Source organism: Sinohyriopsis cumingii, chromosome 6, assembly GCF_028554795.1.
Source record: "Sinohyriopsis cumingii isolate HCF-2022 chromosome 6, ASM2855479v2, whole genome shotgun sequence".
In the NCBI taxonomy this organism is placed as follows: domain Eukaryota; kingdom Metazoa; phylum Mollusca; class Bivalvia; order Unionida; family Unionidae; genus Sinohyriopsis; species Sinohyriopsis cumingii.
In genome coordinates, this window is record NC_142966.1 from 74,132,846 (window position 1) to 74,151,763 (window position 18,918).

Below are 18,918 nucleotides of genomic sequence, written 5' to 3' on the forward strand. Positions count from 1 at the left end.
TTTGATTAGGTTGTTCCTCGATTATTACACAAGTCTCTCTAGCTGCTAGAAGGTGGCTAAATTTGATGATATTCAGACTAGACATTTCAACTCGATAGTTAGGCAACTATGGTTTAAAACCTAAATACAGATTAGAAATATGATTCATACTTTTCAAATCCTAGCTCATCCTCCACTGCTACTCATTCACAACGCACACAATTATTTAAATATGATTCCTTTAGAAAAGGAGACAAAAAACAAAACTTTGTAATCTCTTCCACGACTTGATCAAGTGTCACGATTATTATATAGGTCGAGCAAAAGAGAGCACATTTTCAATTTCATGCGTGAGAAGGATATCACTGGTCAACAGTGAAATCATTACTGACTTGAAAAGGCCCTAATCTGTAGTATTTTGGTGTGCCGAACACGAATATAACCGTGAAAAATTTGTATTGGCTCTCGTTTTGAAGATATTCATATACCTCATTTTCTATGTTTCACTGTGTAAATTTCTCCAGTAGGACTGCAGCAACATCCGGAATAATGATGTAACATTGCATAATACCATCATGCTCACATCATCCACAGTTGATTGCATCATTTTCTGATGCAATGCAATACTAATGCCATGCGGCTGCTGAAGTAATTTGACGTCAGCAGTGTACTATACATGTGTAGGCCTATTATACTAATGCCAGGCGGCTGCTGAAGCTGACGTAAGCAGTGTACTATATAAAGCCCAATCAGATAGGTTCAGCATTTAAAATATTTTAGACGTTGTGCGAGACAGTTCAAGCTACTGTTACATAAAACTTATTATTTTATCCATTTACGTACAATAAAGAACAGTAATGCCTCGAAAGTGTGTTAATACCGCGGACAATTTTTGCTATATTTGTGGGGAAGTGACATTTGCCAACCAGAAGAAAAGTATCAATTCTCAAGTGAAGAAGGCATATCATCTTTACTTCGGATGCAAGGTTGGTGACCAAGACAAGCCTTGGGCTCCGCATATATGCTGTGCTACATGTACAACACAGTTTTCACAGTGGTTGAATTGCAAAAGGTCATCAATGCCGTTTGCAGTCCCAATGGTGTGGAGAGAGCCAAGCAACCACCTAAATGACTGTTACTTCTGCTTGGTTCCTCCTCTTTCCGGCGGAATAAAGAAGCGAAAGAAGTCGAGAATAGTCTACCCAAACATTCCGTCTGCATTGAGACCAGTTCCACATGGTGAGGGACTTCCTATTCCAGAACCTCCAGCAGAATATTCTCTTGATTCATCTGACGAAGACAAAGGTGAGTCGACCTGTTCTTCTCCTGGTCCATCAGCATGCAGTGATCCAGATTTTCACTGTGGTGCATCATCAACCCCACACAGAATAACACAGGAAGAACTAAATGACCTGATTCGTGATTTGGACTTATCAAAGAACAAGGCAGAATTGCTAGGATCAAGACTCCAACAATGGAATCTTCTAGAAGAAGATGTCACAATTACTGCATATCGAAAGCGCCACCAGCAATTGGAGCCTTTCTTCAGAAAGGAAAGTAATCTGATATTCTGTTCCGATATTGAGGGCCTCATGAATGCTTTAAAAATCACTCATGACCCACAAGAATGGAGACTATTTGTGGACTCTTCGAAACTGAGTCTCAAGGCTGTGCTTTTGCACAATGGAAACATTCTTCCATCTATTCCAGTAGCGTATGCTGTCCACATGAAAGAGACATACGATAACTTAAGGCAGCTACTGAATTCCATTGAGTATAACAAGTACAGCTGGCACCTCTGTGGTGATTTGAAGGTAGTTGCCCTTTTAATGGGACTGCAGCAAGGATATACAAAATACATGTGTTTGTTATGCGAGTGGGATAGCCGAGCAAGGGAAATGCACTACATGAGGAAGGAATGGACTCACAGGCAGAATGTAGCCATTGGAGAGAAGAATATCCAACACCCAGCTCTGGTTGAGGCTCAGAAAATCTTGCTACCACCCCTTCACATCAAACTAGGTTTGATGAAGAACTTCGTGAAAGCCATTGACCGGACTTTGCCAGCATTCCGATACCTGCATGAAAAATTCCCTCGACTCAGCGAAGCAAAGATTAAAGAGGGAGTTTCTGTGGGTCCTCAGATTCGAGAGCTTTTCAAAGATGATCGGTTCAACAACTTGCTGGAAGGTGACGCGAAACAAGCATGGAATGCTTTTCGCCTAGTTTCTACAAACTTCCTCGGAAATGTTAGGGCAGAAAACTATAAGGAACTAGTAGAAGACATGTTGATGAAGTATAAGAAACTTGGCTGCAATATGTCTCTAAAGATTCACTTCCTTCATTCCCATTTGGATTTCTTTCCTAGCAACTGTGGTATTGTTAGTGATGAACACGGCGAACGTTTTCATCAAGATATCGCAACAATGGAACAAAGATACCAGGGAAAATGGTCCACTACAATGCTGGCTGACTACTGCTGGACACTCCTCAGAGATGCTCCCGAACAGCTGTACAAGAGACAGGCGAAGAAATCTAAGATGTAGTCAATGACTTGATTTTTTATAGGTAGGCTATTACAGTTGACCTTTTACTATTGGAATGCATTTCGTTATGTAAACATTAATTTCTTGCAGATTACAAAAAAACTAGAGCCAATTTTGCAATTTGACTGTCATATTCGTGTTCAGCACATAAAAATTGATAAGAATTGACTAATTTTATTTCAGTAACATGACTTTTGTAAAAATTTGTTGTCCAGTGTATTCTGTATTGTCACGAATGACTTCGCCACTTGTGACAACTATACAATGTTTCCACTTTACCAGCGAATCGTTTCCTAATACTTTCTCCACAAAAAATAGATTTTATTTTTGAATACACTTTTCAAGGCAAAAGTCTTCGACTTGCATCAGTTTATTTATTCACTCCGTGTACACGCGATTAACGAATGCATTGCTACGTCCATAAAAAGAAGTGCCGAATGTTTACGATAAGTTTATGCCAGCAAAGTTGTACAATATTTTTTGTAAACATAATGCTTCAGATTGTGTATTTTGAGAAAGACTATTTGTTTTAATATATGCTCATTTTTTTCTCCGTTAACTTTACAGTGTCAGAATCGTTCAGTATTTTACGATATTGCACTCACGTGTGCTTCATACTGCACTCACGTGTGCCAAATAGTATATTAAGAACTACTTTGTAAACAAATAATTTACGTTGCGGTTGATTAAATTTGTTTCTGAATGAACTAAAGCAGATGTTTCGTTGACTGCCACATACCAGCTGCTTTGCCACATTCGTTGTTAACTTTTTTGATACAATATTAGGATTTGGGCTAGCTATAGATGCCAGACAGTATCCTTACAAATAACATGCAAGTGACAAGGCATAACCTGTCTTCGTTAGCTGGTAATAGGAGTGGCAAACGATATATTTACAGTTTTACATCCTGAATTTCCTCAAAATGTACTTTCTTAGTTCTGCAAATCCTAATTAAATGAGCTATGTCATGGGTTCACAAGTATGATTACACATTTCGAAATTGTACTGTAATTTCGACTATATTCCAATTACAGCCTCCTTTCTGCACTTAACATGAAATAAACATTATATTCCATAACGTCTTTTTGATAATTGCAACTAAAAGTCTTCATATTTTCCCAACATTATGATTTCAAATGCTCAATGACAGAACAGAAACACACTTGCAGATATCAACACGCTGCTGAAATCCGATGTACCTCATATAGAATTAGAGAAATCCAGTCCATGATCACGAAATCTATTCATTCCAGATCAAATGTAAAAGTTGTTGCAATGCGCATTTATTCACAGTATGACTCCAAATTTCGATTTTAAGTTGACCAAAACGCCATGTTTATTCTAACGTTATGTCTGTGACAAAGTTCGAATTTGTCTGGGCGGAGTTTTGTGTGCATTAATAATGTTTTTAGTGTTGTGTAATGACGGTGTGAAGTATTAGTGAGTTTCCATGATATCATGATTCACTAGTAGTGAATTCAGGCCAAAACCGATTGAATGTCCCTGTCGTAACATAGTCCATTTTAAAATCGAGTGGTGTACATTGGTGGTGTGACTGTAGTGGCACTATTTACGTTGGGAAACCGGTAAATTACACAAAGGAAATAATAAGAAAGGACTCAGCAGATACCGTTTATGTCACCATGGAGGCAAATGTGGTGCAGCTATATTGGCGAAATGTGCCTGGGAAGCATACATTGACCGGCCTAAGGTGGCGGAGTTAAAATGGTTCCCAGTGTTAAGGGATACTCTCTAAGGCGTGAACGGCTGGCGGTACGGAAACCTGATGAAGATAAACTATTTAGATGTGTGGTTGATAGATATTTGGCAGGTTGTTTTATCTGTGGTCTTCCATTAATTAGAGTAAAATTTAGGTATAGAATGGACACGTCGGGCTTTCTAATTTACAACTGAAGTTGTATGGAAGTATTTGTAAAGTCGGGGTAAACTTATGACTTCTAGCGAGAATCGCGCCAGGGTTTGACAACCGCTCGGTCAACTAAGGACCCCTGGCTTGTAACAGTATGTATGTTTTGTCAAATGGATATAAATCACTCCCAAGGTCGTGCAGTATTTCTATCCAAAAAAAAAACGTTCACATTTTCCCATCGAAATGCAGTAACCTATAAATACCGAAATGGAAATACTGGGGGTGGGTGGGTGTAAAGACACGTTTTCCATGGATTGGGACAGTAATCATCGGTTGGGATGAAAAATATGTAGGACACAAGATAAAACAGTCCGACAGACTTCAGACCGTCACAGCATTAAACAACAGATTTAGATTATTGTGAATTGACTTGCAAGGATCTTGGTTATTGTTTTTGTTTATTGCTGCTTTCAAAGATGCATTTTGTATGCTGCCAAGCTTTTAGTCTAATTCGGTAACAGGCACTGTACCCAAATTTCAAGGGGATCACTTAATTTCGGGTACAATTAAGACTCCTTTATCCATGATTTCGCCATCGTTTTCAGGCGTAAATGTGATTATAATGAGAGCTGATTCAGCTACTTAAACAGTTCTGTTGCTATATTTAATCAAGACGTTTCTTAAAACAAATGTGTGATGTAAGAGGTATAACAATAATACATGGATCTCAAAGAATGTCGAATAGAAACAGTTCATGTATGTTCAATCTGAAAGCTAATAGCTGAAGTTCACATTATTTTGTTGGGTATTAATTGTTGGGCATCTTTAATGGCGCATTTTCATTAATTAAATAAATGTATGCTAGAGAGTGAAACTCATTTTAACGTATATTTATCCTTTGTGTGTGTATGTGTGTGTAGAGAGAGAGAGATGGATGGAGAGAGAGAAGAAAATATTAAACACTCATGAATACAGAAATACAGGTAAACATAGCATACATAAGTGCAAATATGAATCGCATAAGGACGAAAAGTACTTCCAAAGTCATATTACCACTGAGGCGATATCGTTTTTGTCCTTATTATGAAATATATAATAAATCTTAATTCTTTTGACTATTTTAAACCTAAAATATCCCAAACTGTTTTTTAAAACTTATGACACAATTTCCAGTGTATTAGAAAACCTTCTATTATCAAATTTATATTCTTAAAACACATTTCAAATGCACCTAGTGAAGTATGAGTCCGATCATGCATATATGATGAAGCCATTTTAGGAGAGGCAACATTGTTGTAAAGTATTTAAAGCCTAATGTTCAATGCTGTTAAACTAACCCACATATAAGTATGCAGTTGAGTTTGAGAATCTGTTGCGGTTGTTGTCTTAGTAACAGGAGTAAAACTAACATTAATATTTGCTTGAAACGACGATCAAACCTTAAAAATAATGTAATCACAACTGTCGCATTATCAAATTCATGAATATCATTTAGCTAGATAGATGTTATTTCCACAAAATATTTTGTTATTTAAATATCTCAAAATTCTCTTAACGGATTTGAATGAACTTTTTATTTCTTTATCAACATTAACTCTCTACTTTTAATCTATTAGTGTAGACTTACTGGCATATCAAACGCTATTGTGTTTAATTGTGTACTAAACTTTAGAGACTTCTGTTTAAAACGGTCCCCCACCAATACCAAGTATGTCAATTAAAGGTATGACATGCTGAAATTTCAAACCTTGTTTATTCACCTATAGTTAATGTGACTTTTATGGCGATCATACAGATTAAGTTCTTACATTTCCCTTTCAATGTATTCAAGATCTTTTTACATCTATTTGTGGTCACTATAATGATGACAAATTTTGGATTTGACATCTGCACAAAGATACCTCGACTGTTTCTACTCGTGAAGTTTACATTGTTCTTCATCTAATGTTCGCAGGTTAAAAATTACACTCACATCCAAAACAGTTGAAATGATACTTGTAGACGGCAATTGGTCTATTGTAACTCAATCATAATTAACTATAACATTACTTTAAATTGTTTGGATCATTTTTAATTTGGCATAAAAAGTCCATATTCGTTGTATTGACTAAAGTATATTTGTTATGAAAGAGCTTCATTTATTAATATGAGTAAATTTCTATTTGGAGAAATTCAGCATTTCTTGTTGAATCGATACACACTTGTGTATTCTCTTTCCTAACCGTTGTATCCAAGGCTAAAATATATCCATTCATATTCCGATCACTATTTCCTAACCAATGTATCCAAGGCTAGCATCCATCTTCCGATCACTATGTCCAAACTATTGTATCCAAGGCTAAGACATGCATCCATATTCCGATCACTATATCCAAACCATTGTATCCTAGGCTAGCATCCATATTGATATCACTAAGTCCAAACTATTGTATCCAAGGCTAAATTATATGCATTCATATTCCGATCACTATTTCCTAACCATTGTATCCAAGGCTAGCGTCCATATTCCCATCACTATGTCCAAACTATTGTATCCAAGGCTAAGACATGCATCCATATTCCGATCACTATATCCAAACTATTGTATCCAAGGCTAAGACATGTATCCATCTTCCGATCACTATGTCCAAACTATTGTATCCAAGGCTAAGACATGCATCCATATTCCGATCACTATATCCAAACCATTGTATCCTAGGCTAGAATCCATATTCCTATCACTAAGTCCAAACTATTGTAACCAAGGCTAAATTATATACATTCATATTCCGATCACTATTTCCTAACCATTGTATCCAAGGCTAGCGTCCATATTCCCATCACTATGTCCAAACCATTGTATCCAAGGCTAAAATATATGAATCCATATTCCGATCACTATATCCAAACCATTGTATCCAAGGCTAAGATATGCATCCATATTCCGATCACTATATCCAAACCATTGTATCCAAGGCTAGGATATGCATCCATATTCCTATCACTATATACAAACCATTGTATCCAAGGCTAGGATATGCATCCATATTCCTATCACTATGTCCAAACCATTGTATCTAAGGCTAGGATATGCATCCATATTCCGATCACTATGTCCAAACCATTGTATCCAAGACTAGGATGTACATCCATATTCCAATCACTTTGTCCAAACCATTGTATCCAAGGCTAGGATATGATTCCATATTCCGATCACTATATCCAAACCATTGTATCCAAGGCTAGGATATGCATCCATATTCCTATCACTATGTCCAAACCATTGTATCCAATTCTAGGATATGCATCCATATTCCGATAACTATGTCCAAACCACTGTATCCAAGGCTAGGATGTACATCCATATTCCGATCACTATGTCCAAACCATTGTATCCAAGGCTAGGATATGCATCCATATTCCAATCACTTTGTCCAAACCATTGTATCCAAGGCTAGGATATGCATCTATATTCCAATCACTTTGTCCAAACCATTGTATCCAAGGCTAGGATATGCATCCATATTCCGATCACTATGTCCAAACCATTGTATCCAAGGCTAGGATATGCATCCATATTCCGATCACTATGTCCAAACCATTGTATCCAAGGCTAGGATATGCATATATATTCCGATCACTATATCCAAATCATTGTATCCAAGGCTAGGATATGCATCCATATTCCGATCACTATATCCAAACCATTGTATCCAAGGCCAACATCCATATTCCGATCACTATGTCCAAAGTGTTCCTTGATGCATAATATGCTGCTTCTTATAAACTGCTGAGATTTCAAGAAATTCAAATGTTATGCAAATAAGTGAAAGTTACATTTTTATTACTACGTTATTATATAATCATGCCCATACCTTGCAGGATATTCTATATATTTGTGCTGCAATATTGCGAGAACTTTACTATAAACCTGTGTTGAAACTTTGTAAAAGGTTAATCTCTTATATCAACATTAAACAGTCGACAAGATATATATTATCGTCCCTAAATATTTTAAAACTTAATATTAATCTCAAAACGTTCTTAACGGATTGGGAATAATTTAACACTTATAGGTTACTGCATTTGTATGGGAAAATATGAACGAGTTTTGGGGTAGAATACTGCACGACCTTGGGAGTGCAGTATATCCTTCCGACAAAACGAGTTCATATTTTCCCATACAAATGCAGTAACCTTTTTATTATATGCTCATTTTTTTATTCTACCTAATGTTTAATTATATAAACAAAATACACTACAAAAAACAACGTAAACGAATGAATGCTATATTCCAAGCTAAATACACAAGCGCAGATTTGTCATTACACAATGACATCATTATTAATGCTCACATAACTCCGCCCAGATAAATTTGAACATAGTTGCGCGCTCGACATAACTTTCGAAAGAAAATGGAGTGTCTAGTTAAAATTGAAATTTGCAGTCATATTGTGAATGAATGCGCATTGCAACAATTTTTCCATTTGATCTGGAATTAATATATTTTGGTATTTTGTTTCGATTCGACGAAAGTTTGTGATTTTTGACTGGATTCATCTGTGCAAATTATGCATGAAATACATCGGATTGAAGTGGCGCGGGAGAAGCGTGTTTACATCTGCAAATGTGTTTCTGTTTCTGTCATTGAATGTTTGAAATCATAATGTGGGAAAATATGAAGTCTTTCAATTGCAATTATCAAAAAGACGCTATGGAATTTAATGCTTATTTCATTTTTAGTGCAGTAAGGAGGATGCAATTGCACTTATCATCGAAATTACAGCAGAATTTCTAAATGTGTAATCCAGATTGAAAACCTATGACATGGCTCATGTAATTCGGATTAGCAGAATTAAGAAAATACATTTTGAGGAAATTCAGGATGTAAAACTGTAAGTATATTTTATTTTGCCATTCTTATCACCAGCTAAAGAAGAGAGTATAAGACTTGTCACTTGTATGTTATTTGTAAGGACCTTATCTTCCGTCTGTTATATAATGTGGCTAGCCTAAATCCGTAACAATGTATCAACGCGGAATGTGCCAGAACAGCTGGGGCTTTTTTCAGTCCACGAAACATGTTTTAGTTCATTCAGAAACAAATTCAAATAACCACAACGTAAAGAGCCTCTTACGCGAGTGGAGTGTACATGATTTGTGTACAAATCAAAAGTGCTGGCGTCTGCGTCCATTGTTTGTTTACAATAGAAAGTAGTTCCTTTATGCACGTGAATGCTACATGTGTATTGTCGCTCGAGTTCAGTATCGGGTAATATTGAACGATACTGACAATGTGAAGTTAACGGGGAAGAAAATGAGCATACAATAATAATTGCTTATGTTTATGTCACGAAGTCCTCTTTCTGTTAGTCTGTTTTTTCGACTATTCAACATTAATTATCGACTGGATATGTGTCACAGTGTCTCTTCAGAATGGTTTCTCATATTTGATGCAAGAGGTTTGGTTCATATTGTATGATTATTTTTCAAATTGTTATTGAAGATTCATTTTAAACACGTCCATAGCTTTATCGAGAATTTTTTAATTCTAAATTGAAAGAGATGCCTTGAATATTGACATTCGTCATAATTAGTCTGATATTCGCAAGTAATAAAAACAAGAGCGTGTGTGTGTGTGTGTGTGTGTGTGTGTGTGTGTGTGTGATTTTGATTTTTAAGGTTGCTTTAACAATTTTTCAGTCATATCGCTACTATGTCTGCAGTGTGACAGTTTACAGTGATGTCTAGCACTGGGGGATCAAGCCGCAGACATGTAGCATAATGTCCCATCCAGTCACATTATCCTGACACCAGGTCAACCTGTCCTAACAATAACCTCTTAATGCTGAGCGCCAAGCGAGGCAGCTGTTAGTACCATTTTTTGTAAGTCGTTGGTATGACTCGGCCGGGTCGAGCAAATCAACTTTTTTGTTTATATTGTGCCTTTAATGCGGGCAATATATCCATGAATGTTTGACAGTGTCGGTATGTGCTGTCGTTCAATGTGTCCTGTTAATTAACTTGCTATCATGTGCGATATGAAAATAATCATAATGTGCGGCTTCCACTAATGACAGTTTCATTGTATCTATCCCTCCTCTTTCTAATTAGTTGTAAAGTCATACTATTTTTCTGTTCACCAATTTACTTCTTGAAAAGTCCACATGTTCCAGTACACTTGTAGTGGAACATTAATTGCTTGTGATTTAGGGTACGGATCAGGGTTCACCCAATATATATCCCATGAATTTGCCCCCACCGCAGACGCGGATAAGGTGTGTGTGAATCTTCTTGGACGACAAAACATGGATGAGTGACCGAAGCCTGAATCCTATGCGAGACAGCCAGTTGACCGAAAACCATATGATAGCCCCCTCCTCAAATACATATACATACATATACATAAACTCGCACAAACATTCACACAAACCGCGATCAAACCTTGCTACTCTATCGATCGCGGGTCTGCCTACAACAAAGTTAGATTGTTTAAACATGAAACATAGCTATTGACTTATCCGACCTACATTTTATTCCTGGACCTTGCCTTAGACTTTACCAATCAATCTGAAACTCTCGATCTTTTTTCGTCTTTTCCAAACCATAAGATGCTCTATGGTCTGTATATACAAGCTTTCGGATGCTGCTGAAAACAAAGCATACATTAAGAGTTTATTGCATTGCGAAGCATTCATTAAGAGTTTATTTCACTGCGAAGCATACATTAAGAGTTTATTTCAGTGTGAAGCATACATTAAGAGTATTTTCTTTGCGAAGCATATATTAAGAGTCTATTTCATTGCGAAGTATACACTAAGAGACTATTTCATTGCGAATCATATATTAATAGTCTATTTCATTGCGAAGCATACATTAAGAGTTTATTTCATTGCGAAGCATACATTAATAGTCTATTTCATTGCGAAGCATACTTTAAGAGTTTATTTCATTGCAAAAGCATAAATTAAGGGATTATTTCATTGCGAAGCAGACATTAAGAGTTTATATTAAGGAATTATTTCATTGCGAAGCATACATTAAGAGTTTATTTCATTGCGAAGCATACATTAAGGGTTATTAAGTTGTTTTTTTCTTCATTGTTCCAAAAATATTAACTTCAGTTTCAGGTAGGTGCCTATCCAGCGCGATGTTTTCCTCCCCAACAGTAAATCCAGATAATGCTGACTGAATATTATGAATTATTTAACTGTAAATATTTTAGTCGATACCATTTTGTTTACATCTGGACAATATTGGAGAGAGTTTCTTATCTGATATAATCTCGCTGTCCTGATTACATATTATTCTTTGATAGCTTTTACAGGAACAGAACTATATAAGCTTTTAATTTCCTCAATATTTTATGGCTGGTTGTCTACTTTTCTCTATGTAATTATATATGAGTTTCAATTATTTTATACTTTCAACTTTTCAAGATATTTGTCGACAAGTGGAACAAAATCACCATGATGTTCGTACGTTCTTGCAGCTGATCCAACACACCATCACTGTAAACTACATAGACTTTCTCTTCATTATCACCAGAAAACTCTGCTTTTAAAAGCGTCCCGTCCGCATTATATGCAAGGTCAGCGGACATTAAGTACAAATACCAAAGATTTTTAACTCTTCATCGTGGACATTTATGCCATGTATCTCCATTCCTTCTAGAGCGTTCCTTCTGAGGCTGTGTGTGTGTGTGTGTGTGTGTGTGTGTGTGTGTGTATGAGAGAGTTGGTGATTTGGATTTTTAACATAGCTTTAACAATTCTTCAGTCATATCGCTACGGTGTCTGCAGTGTGACAGTTTAAAGTGATGTCTAGCACTGGGGCATCATGCCGCAGACATGTAGCATGATGTCCCATTATGTCACATTATCTTGACACCAAGCCGACCAGTCCTAACACTAACCTCTTAATGCTGAGCGCCAAGCGAGGAAGCTAATAGTCCCATTCTTGTAAGTCTTTGGTATGACTCGACCGAGGATCGAACCCACGACCTCTCGCATCCTAGGCGGACGCTCTAACCCCTATCAGCAAGTTGACTTAGTAATCGAATACTAAAAGATTGTTTTGTGATTGCTGCTCGCGCCTTCAAAACAAAGTTGTTGATGTTTACATTATAAGTTTGCATCTTTTCCTCTTCTGTTGTGAAAAATCGACAGCTCTTTTAGGTAAACACCGACGTCAAGACGGATGGATAACTTAACCAAACTGCATCACTTGGCGGTGCAAGTCCGTACAATTAAGAATATAAATATATGTCGAGGTGATATCACTCAAGCGACCCAGCGAGTTCCATACTTTGTTAACAAATACAGGTCGAATATTCGTTTTCCCAAATACGGAGATTTGTTGTTGTTATAGGGTTTAACGCTATTTTGATCACAAGATAGACTATACATGGCTGTTAATATAAATGGTGGAGGAAGAACCCGGAAAACCCCGGAAAGAACCACCGACCCACGAGAAGCTACCTGCAAGGTTTCTGATATGCCCACATTGGCCAAGCCTGACACTGGAACCCACGCTGAGCTGAGATGACAGTGATCCGTAAAGGTGAACCACTCGGGGAAACGTGCGGAGAATTATGGCGCAGAGTTGATTTCGCATAAAGACATTACTATATTGTCAGACTGAATTTGCCATCACAAGTTAATAAAACCTGGTAGACTGTGAGATCAGAATTGAAGACACTTTCCAGACAGACGTAAGCCCCCCACAGAGCCATTTTCAGAACACAGCTGCTTTTGAAACCACAGGAGCTGCGGCCTCCAATAGCGCTGGAATGACTGCGAGGAATGTAAATATTCTCTATCGTGCTTCGTCGCGGCGACGCCATCCGCTGACACGTTAAGAGTTATCATATATCGCTTACGTTGGGCTGTTTCAACTTGTTGCAACTGGGTTGTTTTAACATTTGTGTGTTTCCGGATAAGATGCCCAAATAAAGTTTTAAATAAAGTCCCGTTAGATTTTATCATTGCAGTTGAGATTTTCAAATGTTGACATCGGCTCAACGAGGCAACGTGCGTGTGTGTGTTTGAGATTTGGATTTTTAACGTAGCTTTATGTCCCATCCAGTCACATTATTCTGACACGAGGCCGACCAGTCCTAACACTAACCTCTTAATGCTGGGCGCAAACTTATCAAGGAGGCAAGTAGACGCTTATGTGGAATTTTATTTGAAAATGATGCGGGTTTTATTATCTATTACTAGTTTGGACAAACAACAAATTCGTGAAAACACTACAATATTTAACAAATTAATTGCGAGTTTTCCCCAAGCTAGTCAGTGATAATCATCCGACCACCTTATCCCATCAACAGCAAAGTTTTCCCAAAGAGTATAACAACAATGCATCTGCAGTTGGCACCAGCAAGAGTAACACGTGCATTACAGTGTATGTTGGTCATAGACTTCCTGGACAGATCCAGGTGCTCTAACGAAAACGATACAAATAGTGTACTGTTATGCATATCTACATCTAATATACTATTTGCAAAATCATTTTTGTAACGTCATTTAGTTCTTAATTTTTTACGTTGGGGTTCTATCAGAGGGGTGAACATTGAAGGTGAGGTCATGTCATGTGTATAATGGGTGGCACGTTTTTCACTCATTCAATTCCAAGGTCGGATGTAGTAACATCGCATAGTCCAATAAGGACACGAGTGGTGTGAATGGAGGTCACGCTTGTTTCTGGAAAAGGCTCATGGCAACTTCTTCATCGTCGGTTGGCGTCCATTGGTGTGTTGACAATTTCGAAATAAGATAATGACTAATTCTTGAAACTCACAGTATTGTTTTTCTACTGCGTATTAACTAAATATTATCAGAGATTATTAAGCAGCATTATTCATTCTGTAACATAACACCTGCCTTGGAATAAATGAGTAGTTTGATTTATTTATTGGAATTAATATCATATGCTGGAATTGCAGTACTGAAAAGAAACATTTATTTAATAGCTGGGAAATTAACGGATTTATATTTCCAAAAGATCCATTTTCAAGTATCCAAGCAATGTTTTGAGACTTTGTTTCGAACGTATCTACAGATAAACATCTATGCAAAGATATTTCAGAGTTTAAAGCATATTCATTACTTGTGAAAAGTTGGTGCATAATCAATATTGTCAACACATTTACCATTCGGAATGCCCCTTGATTACTTAGATGCCTTGGAAATAATAGAACAATTTAGGATTTAAGTAATTTTTTAACCTCTGTAAGTTATTTTTAATTTTTTCACTTGTATTTTAGGCAAATATATTTATAATTTTGAATCATACAAAACTTGTTTGTTGACGCTTTATCTTTGTTACAGAATATTCCCAAAGAGATATTAACATTACAACTTAATAAATTCTTTCAGTCGGTGATTTGATCCCGGCCTATATACGACGACAACTTCTGATAAGCGTGTGCGACTTTATTGGTTTTAAATTTAGCAAACATTCATCGGATTGTTCCTGATGACCGGATAACAGCAGAGAATATTCAGACACCCCTATATGATCCAAAGGCATTACATTACGGGCTTCTCCGTCCAATCGATTCATATTGTAAAATGCCACAAAACAAGTGTCTTGATAGATTGACACCATGTTGGGTACGTATTTGCCATGTAATCTCTCCATGGAGGGCGTTTTGTATCGAGTCTGTGATTAGCGGGAGAAGTTAAAACATTGAGGTACATCCCAATTCAATAAATGACAACAAAAGCTTTTATGCGGTTAATGTGTGATTGTCAATTGCGACAATTAACTGCACCATCAGCAATGTGCCACGTCACATTGATACCGTTGCCCTTTCGGGTTAACACAACTGTGTCTTTACTTCCAGAATATTCTTGCGAATATTTTTTCAGAACCCGAACACTTGACTGAAATTAATCTCACAAGAAAACAATAACTGGCTTCGAGAACTTGACTTTGACGTGTCCTTAGTCCAAGGATGAGATCCGTGTTGGAGCTGAACAGCAAACGTGCTCTGCAACACCTAGTCCGGTAGGCATACCAGCAGATTGCATGTCTGCAAACAGCCTGAGCAAATAGATGACTAATAAGCAGGGTCGACTGCATCCTTGAACATCATCATAGTGGACCAAACATGCTGAGGTTTCCTTTTCTTTACTGATATATTGTGACGTGCTGGATAATGCCATGAGGCCGTTCTTGATAAATCCATTCTTGACATTTTCGTCGACATTGTTACCGTTGTATTCATATCATAGTTTTCCTTGAATTCCATTAATGAAATGTCTATTTGTGTCATCCTCTAGTAATTTTGTTTATCTACGTTCATTTGTATGAATAATGATGGTAGTCTCTGACCTTTTGATCTCACAACACAGGCTCAACCATGTCCAGCGCATGGATCTTTGCTTTTTCCAACATGAAACTTTATACACGTTTGGTTTCGTCTAACACCATTTGCGTATCCGAAATTCGCTCGAACTAGCCAGAACACGAATCATCGAGTCGGCATTGCAATGTACCACTCAGCTTGACTTTGTTTCGCAGTTTCATTGACGATTTTACGATTTGGAGATAACAGTGTTGGATTGGACATGAGCGCAACTCGAACATACGGTACAGAGTTAGTAACAGAGGTAGTTTATTATGGATTTACTGAGCTGACTAATATTACAGTTTTATTTTCCACCAAAACTGCATCATTTTTTAATGTTATCAAAGACTTGAATTACAATTTGTATAGCGATCGGTGATGCGCACAACTCCAGTACTACGAGCACATTTGGCTTTCCCATAAACAATCATTGGACGACATCGTCAATGCCATTTCCGTGAAATGCTGCTGTAACGGGTTTTCTCATTCGCAAGCATTTTCACAACAATTTTTTTCCTGTTGGTGGGTCTTAAAACGTTTGTCAGCATATGATTATCAAAACCAGCTTGGAAGCTTCGTCGGCAAGAGAATTGATGTTGCGGTTTATCTCATTCAGGATAGGGACCGATTAGTGTTTGTAATGTTTCAATAAGCTCTTATCCATTAGTTTATTCGTATGCCGCCATACTAGTTGTTTCGTATGCACTGTCTGGTTTAATCTCTCTGTCAGCTGTTTAAGACCGAGTTCTTGTACATCCGATTGTCTTTCACTTCGATCTTAGTTAAACAGCATGATGTTTTCTGACTTCTCTTATGAGACGTGAGGGTGATCTACTTAAAATTTCTGAATTGCCTTCCTCTGCGTATGTAATAGCTCCTGAAGTAAATATGGCGTCCATAAATATTTTCACGGTGACTGCAATAATTTCGTTTATTGATTTAATGAGTGGCAGAATTTTTTACTCGAAACCCACTGCGAGGTCTTCCTGTGTGGCCTGTTGCGATCCAAACGCGTGATACACTTCCTTCACACACCAACACCCAAGTTAATAGTGAGGAAGCTATATGTCCGCAAAGGGATTTTTCGTCCATGTATCGCCATGCTATCATGATGACGGTCGTAATTCTAATTGCACTTGAAGACATAGAGCCATTTGACGACATAACTGAGGCGTACAGTTGAATTCTACCTGACGAAAGAGTGTCATTTACTATGACATTTTGTGTCACACTTGCAAAACGGCAACCGTAATATTAGTTGACCTTCAAGCCATAGTGCATGTTTAACGCCATAGTGACACGCTATTCTCCTTTAGCTATATTGGTGTTTGATAGATGAGAATAATTCTTTTCCCTGTGATTTTGTCCTTAAAGCTTTTCGCAACACTTATGAAATGATTTAGCTCTTCTCCAGTTAGAGGCCATAGAGCCACATTTCAACGGCCTATGAATATTTTTGTCATTACCATTATCATGGTGCTTATTTGACTTATGGGTATTTTTAAAATTGCAGTTTCCTTTGTGATCCTAGAGTCATACTAATTTTTCACCTATGGAATATGATATAATGTCATTGTCCTCCCCCATACCAGTGCCACAATAGTGTAAATTATATTTCATAAAATATTTTATATTATATAGTGCAAAAGCTAGTCTTAATTGCTGTTGACTATCATGTACACAAAATATATAACGACAATGGAGTTAAATGGCTAAGTATTATTGCAATTACAATAGATTATTATTATCTTACTAACAAAGTGACCTCTTGGTTTGAATTTAGATAATATGACTGTTGCATACGGGTGCTTATATCTCCACACACACACACACACACACACACACACATATATATATATATATATATATATATATATATATATATATATATATATATATATATATATATATATATATATATATATCTCGCATGCAGAAATATTGATAGAGCACTTTTTTAAGTCCAGTACCCAAAACCCTGGATAGAAACATCGCCAGGCAAGGAGCATATATATATATATATATATATATATATATATATATATATATATATATATATATATATATATATATATATATATATATATATATATAATAATAATAAACTGACTACGAAAAGTGCAAAACTAGTATCTAGCTAGCTAAGCGATTTCGACACTTAATGAGTCTTTTTCAAAAGCGATACAAAACAGAGACAAGACAAACAAATAAACCAAACAAACCGTTGTCATTGTAAAACGTTACATGAATATGTATATATATATATATATATATATATATATATATATATATATATATATATATATATATATATATATATATATATATATATATATATATATATATATATGTGTGTGTGTGTGTGTGTGTGTGTGTGTGTGTGTGTGTGTGTGTGCACAATACTTCGGTGAGTGAGTTGAATAATAATAGCCATGAGAAAACTGTACATAAACCGCCTGAAATCTCTGAAGAACCATGAAAGCTTTCAGGTAGAATGTTGGCATTAGCTCGATATGGTTACGTCCTACAACTTGTGATGTGCTTTCATAGACGAAAAATGTACATCCATGAAATATTGATGTGGGCAAGTTATCTCCTTTGATCGATATATTGTGAAGTGATGAATTATATAAGCTAATTAGATGTTAAATTCAGAAATTTTAAATACGGTTATAACCTGAGATTATATAAAAGCTTTTGATATTCATGTTTGTTATCTTATCAATAGATACTCTTTAAATTTGTGGCTTAATTATGATAAGTTTTTAGTTGGAAACAATACGTCATAGCTCTTAGAACCGGATATGATCATGTTGTATTTCCCTTACCGACATGCATTTCTAGTGCTAAATTAGTGTATAAATCGTGTTTTCATGTTGAAACAAAACCCGTACCTTTGACTAATATCAATTGCAGATTGTATGTTCGACATATAAAATGAACTCCATGAAAGATATGGGTAGAATATCTTAATTTTGAGCCAAATAATTGTGCAAATAAATCAATGTTTGTTTCTGAGATATCCCTGAAGAGACATACGTAATACATTTTCTTATTCGAGATATCGGTTTAAGTATCTGAGATCTCGATTTACTAATACGAGATCTCTATTTATTTGAGAGTTCAGATTGGGAAACCGAGATATCGGATTACTAGAGATTTTAGATTGACAAATCGAGAGATC

The 18,918-nt window shown here is 36.4% G+C and overlaps 1 protein-coding gene across 4 annotated transcripts in view; it reads left to right on the forward strand.

Annotated features, from left to right (window-relative positions):
- Positions 1 to 18,918, forward strand: part of LOC149797215 (uncharacterized) — a 73,594-nt gene that overhangs the window by 14,141 nt on the left and 40,535 nt on the right. The window contains exon 1 of one of the 4 annotated variants that reach the window (XM_089961903.1): positions 10,119 to 10,261. The exons of the other annotated variants lie outside the window; for them this stretch is intronic. The gene's annotated coding sequence lies outside the window, so the exon portion shown is untranslated. Of the gene's footprint in view, positions 1 to 10,118; positions 10,262 to 18,918 lie in introns of those variants that run through there. 4 annotated transcript variants of the gene reach the window in all.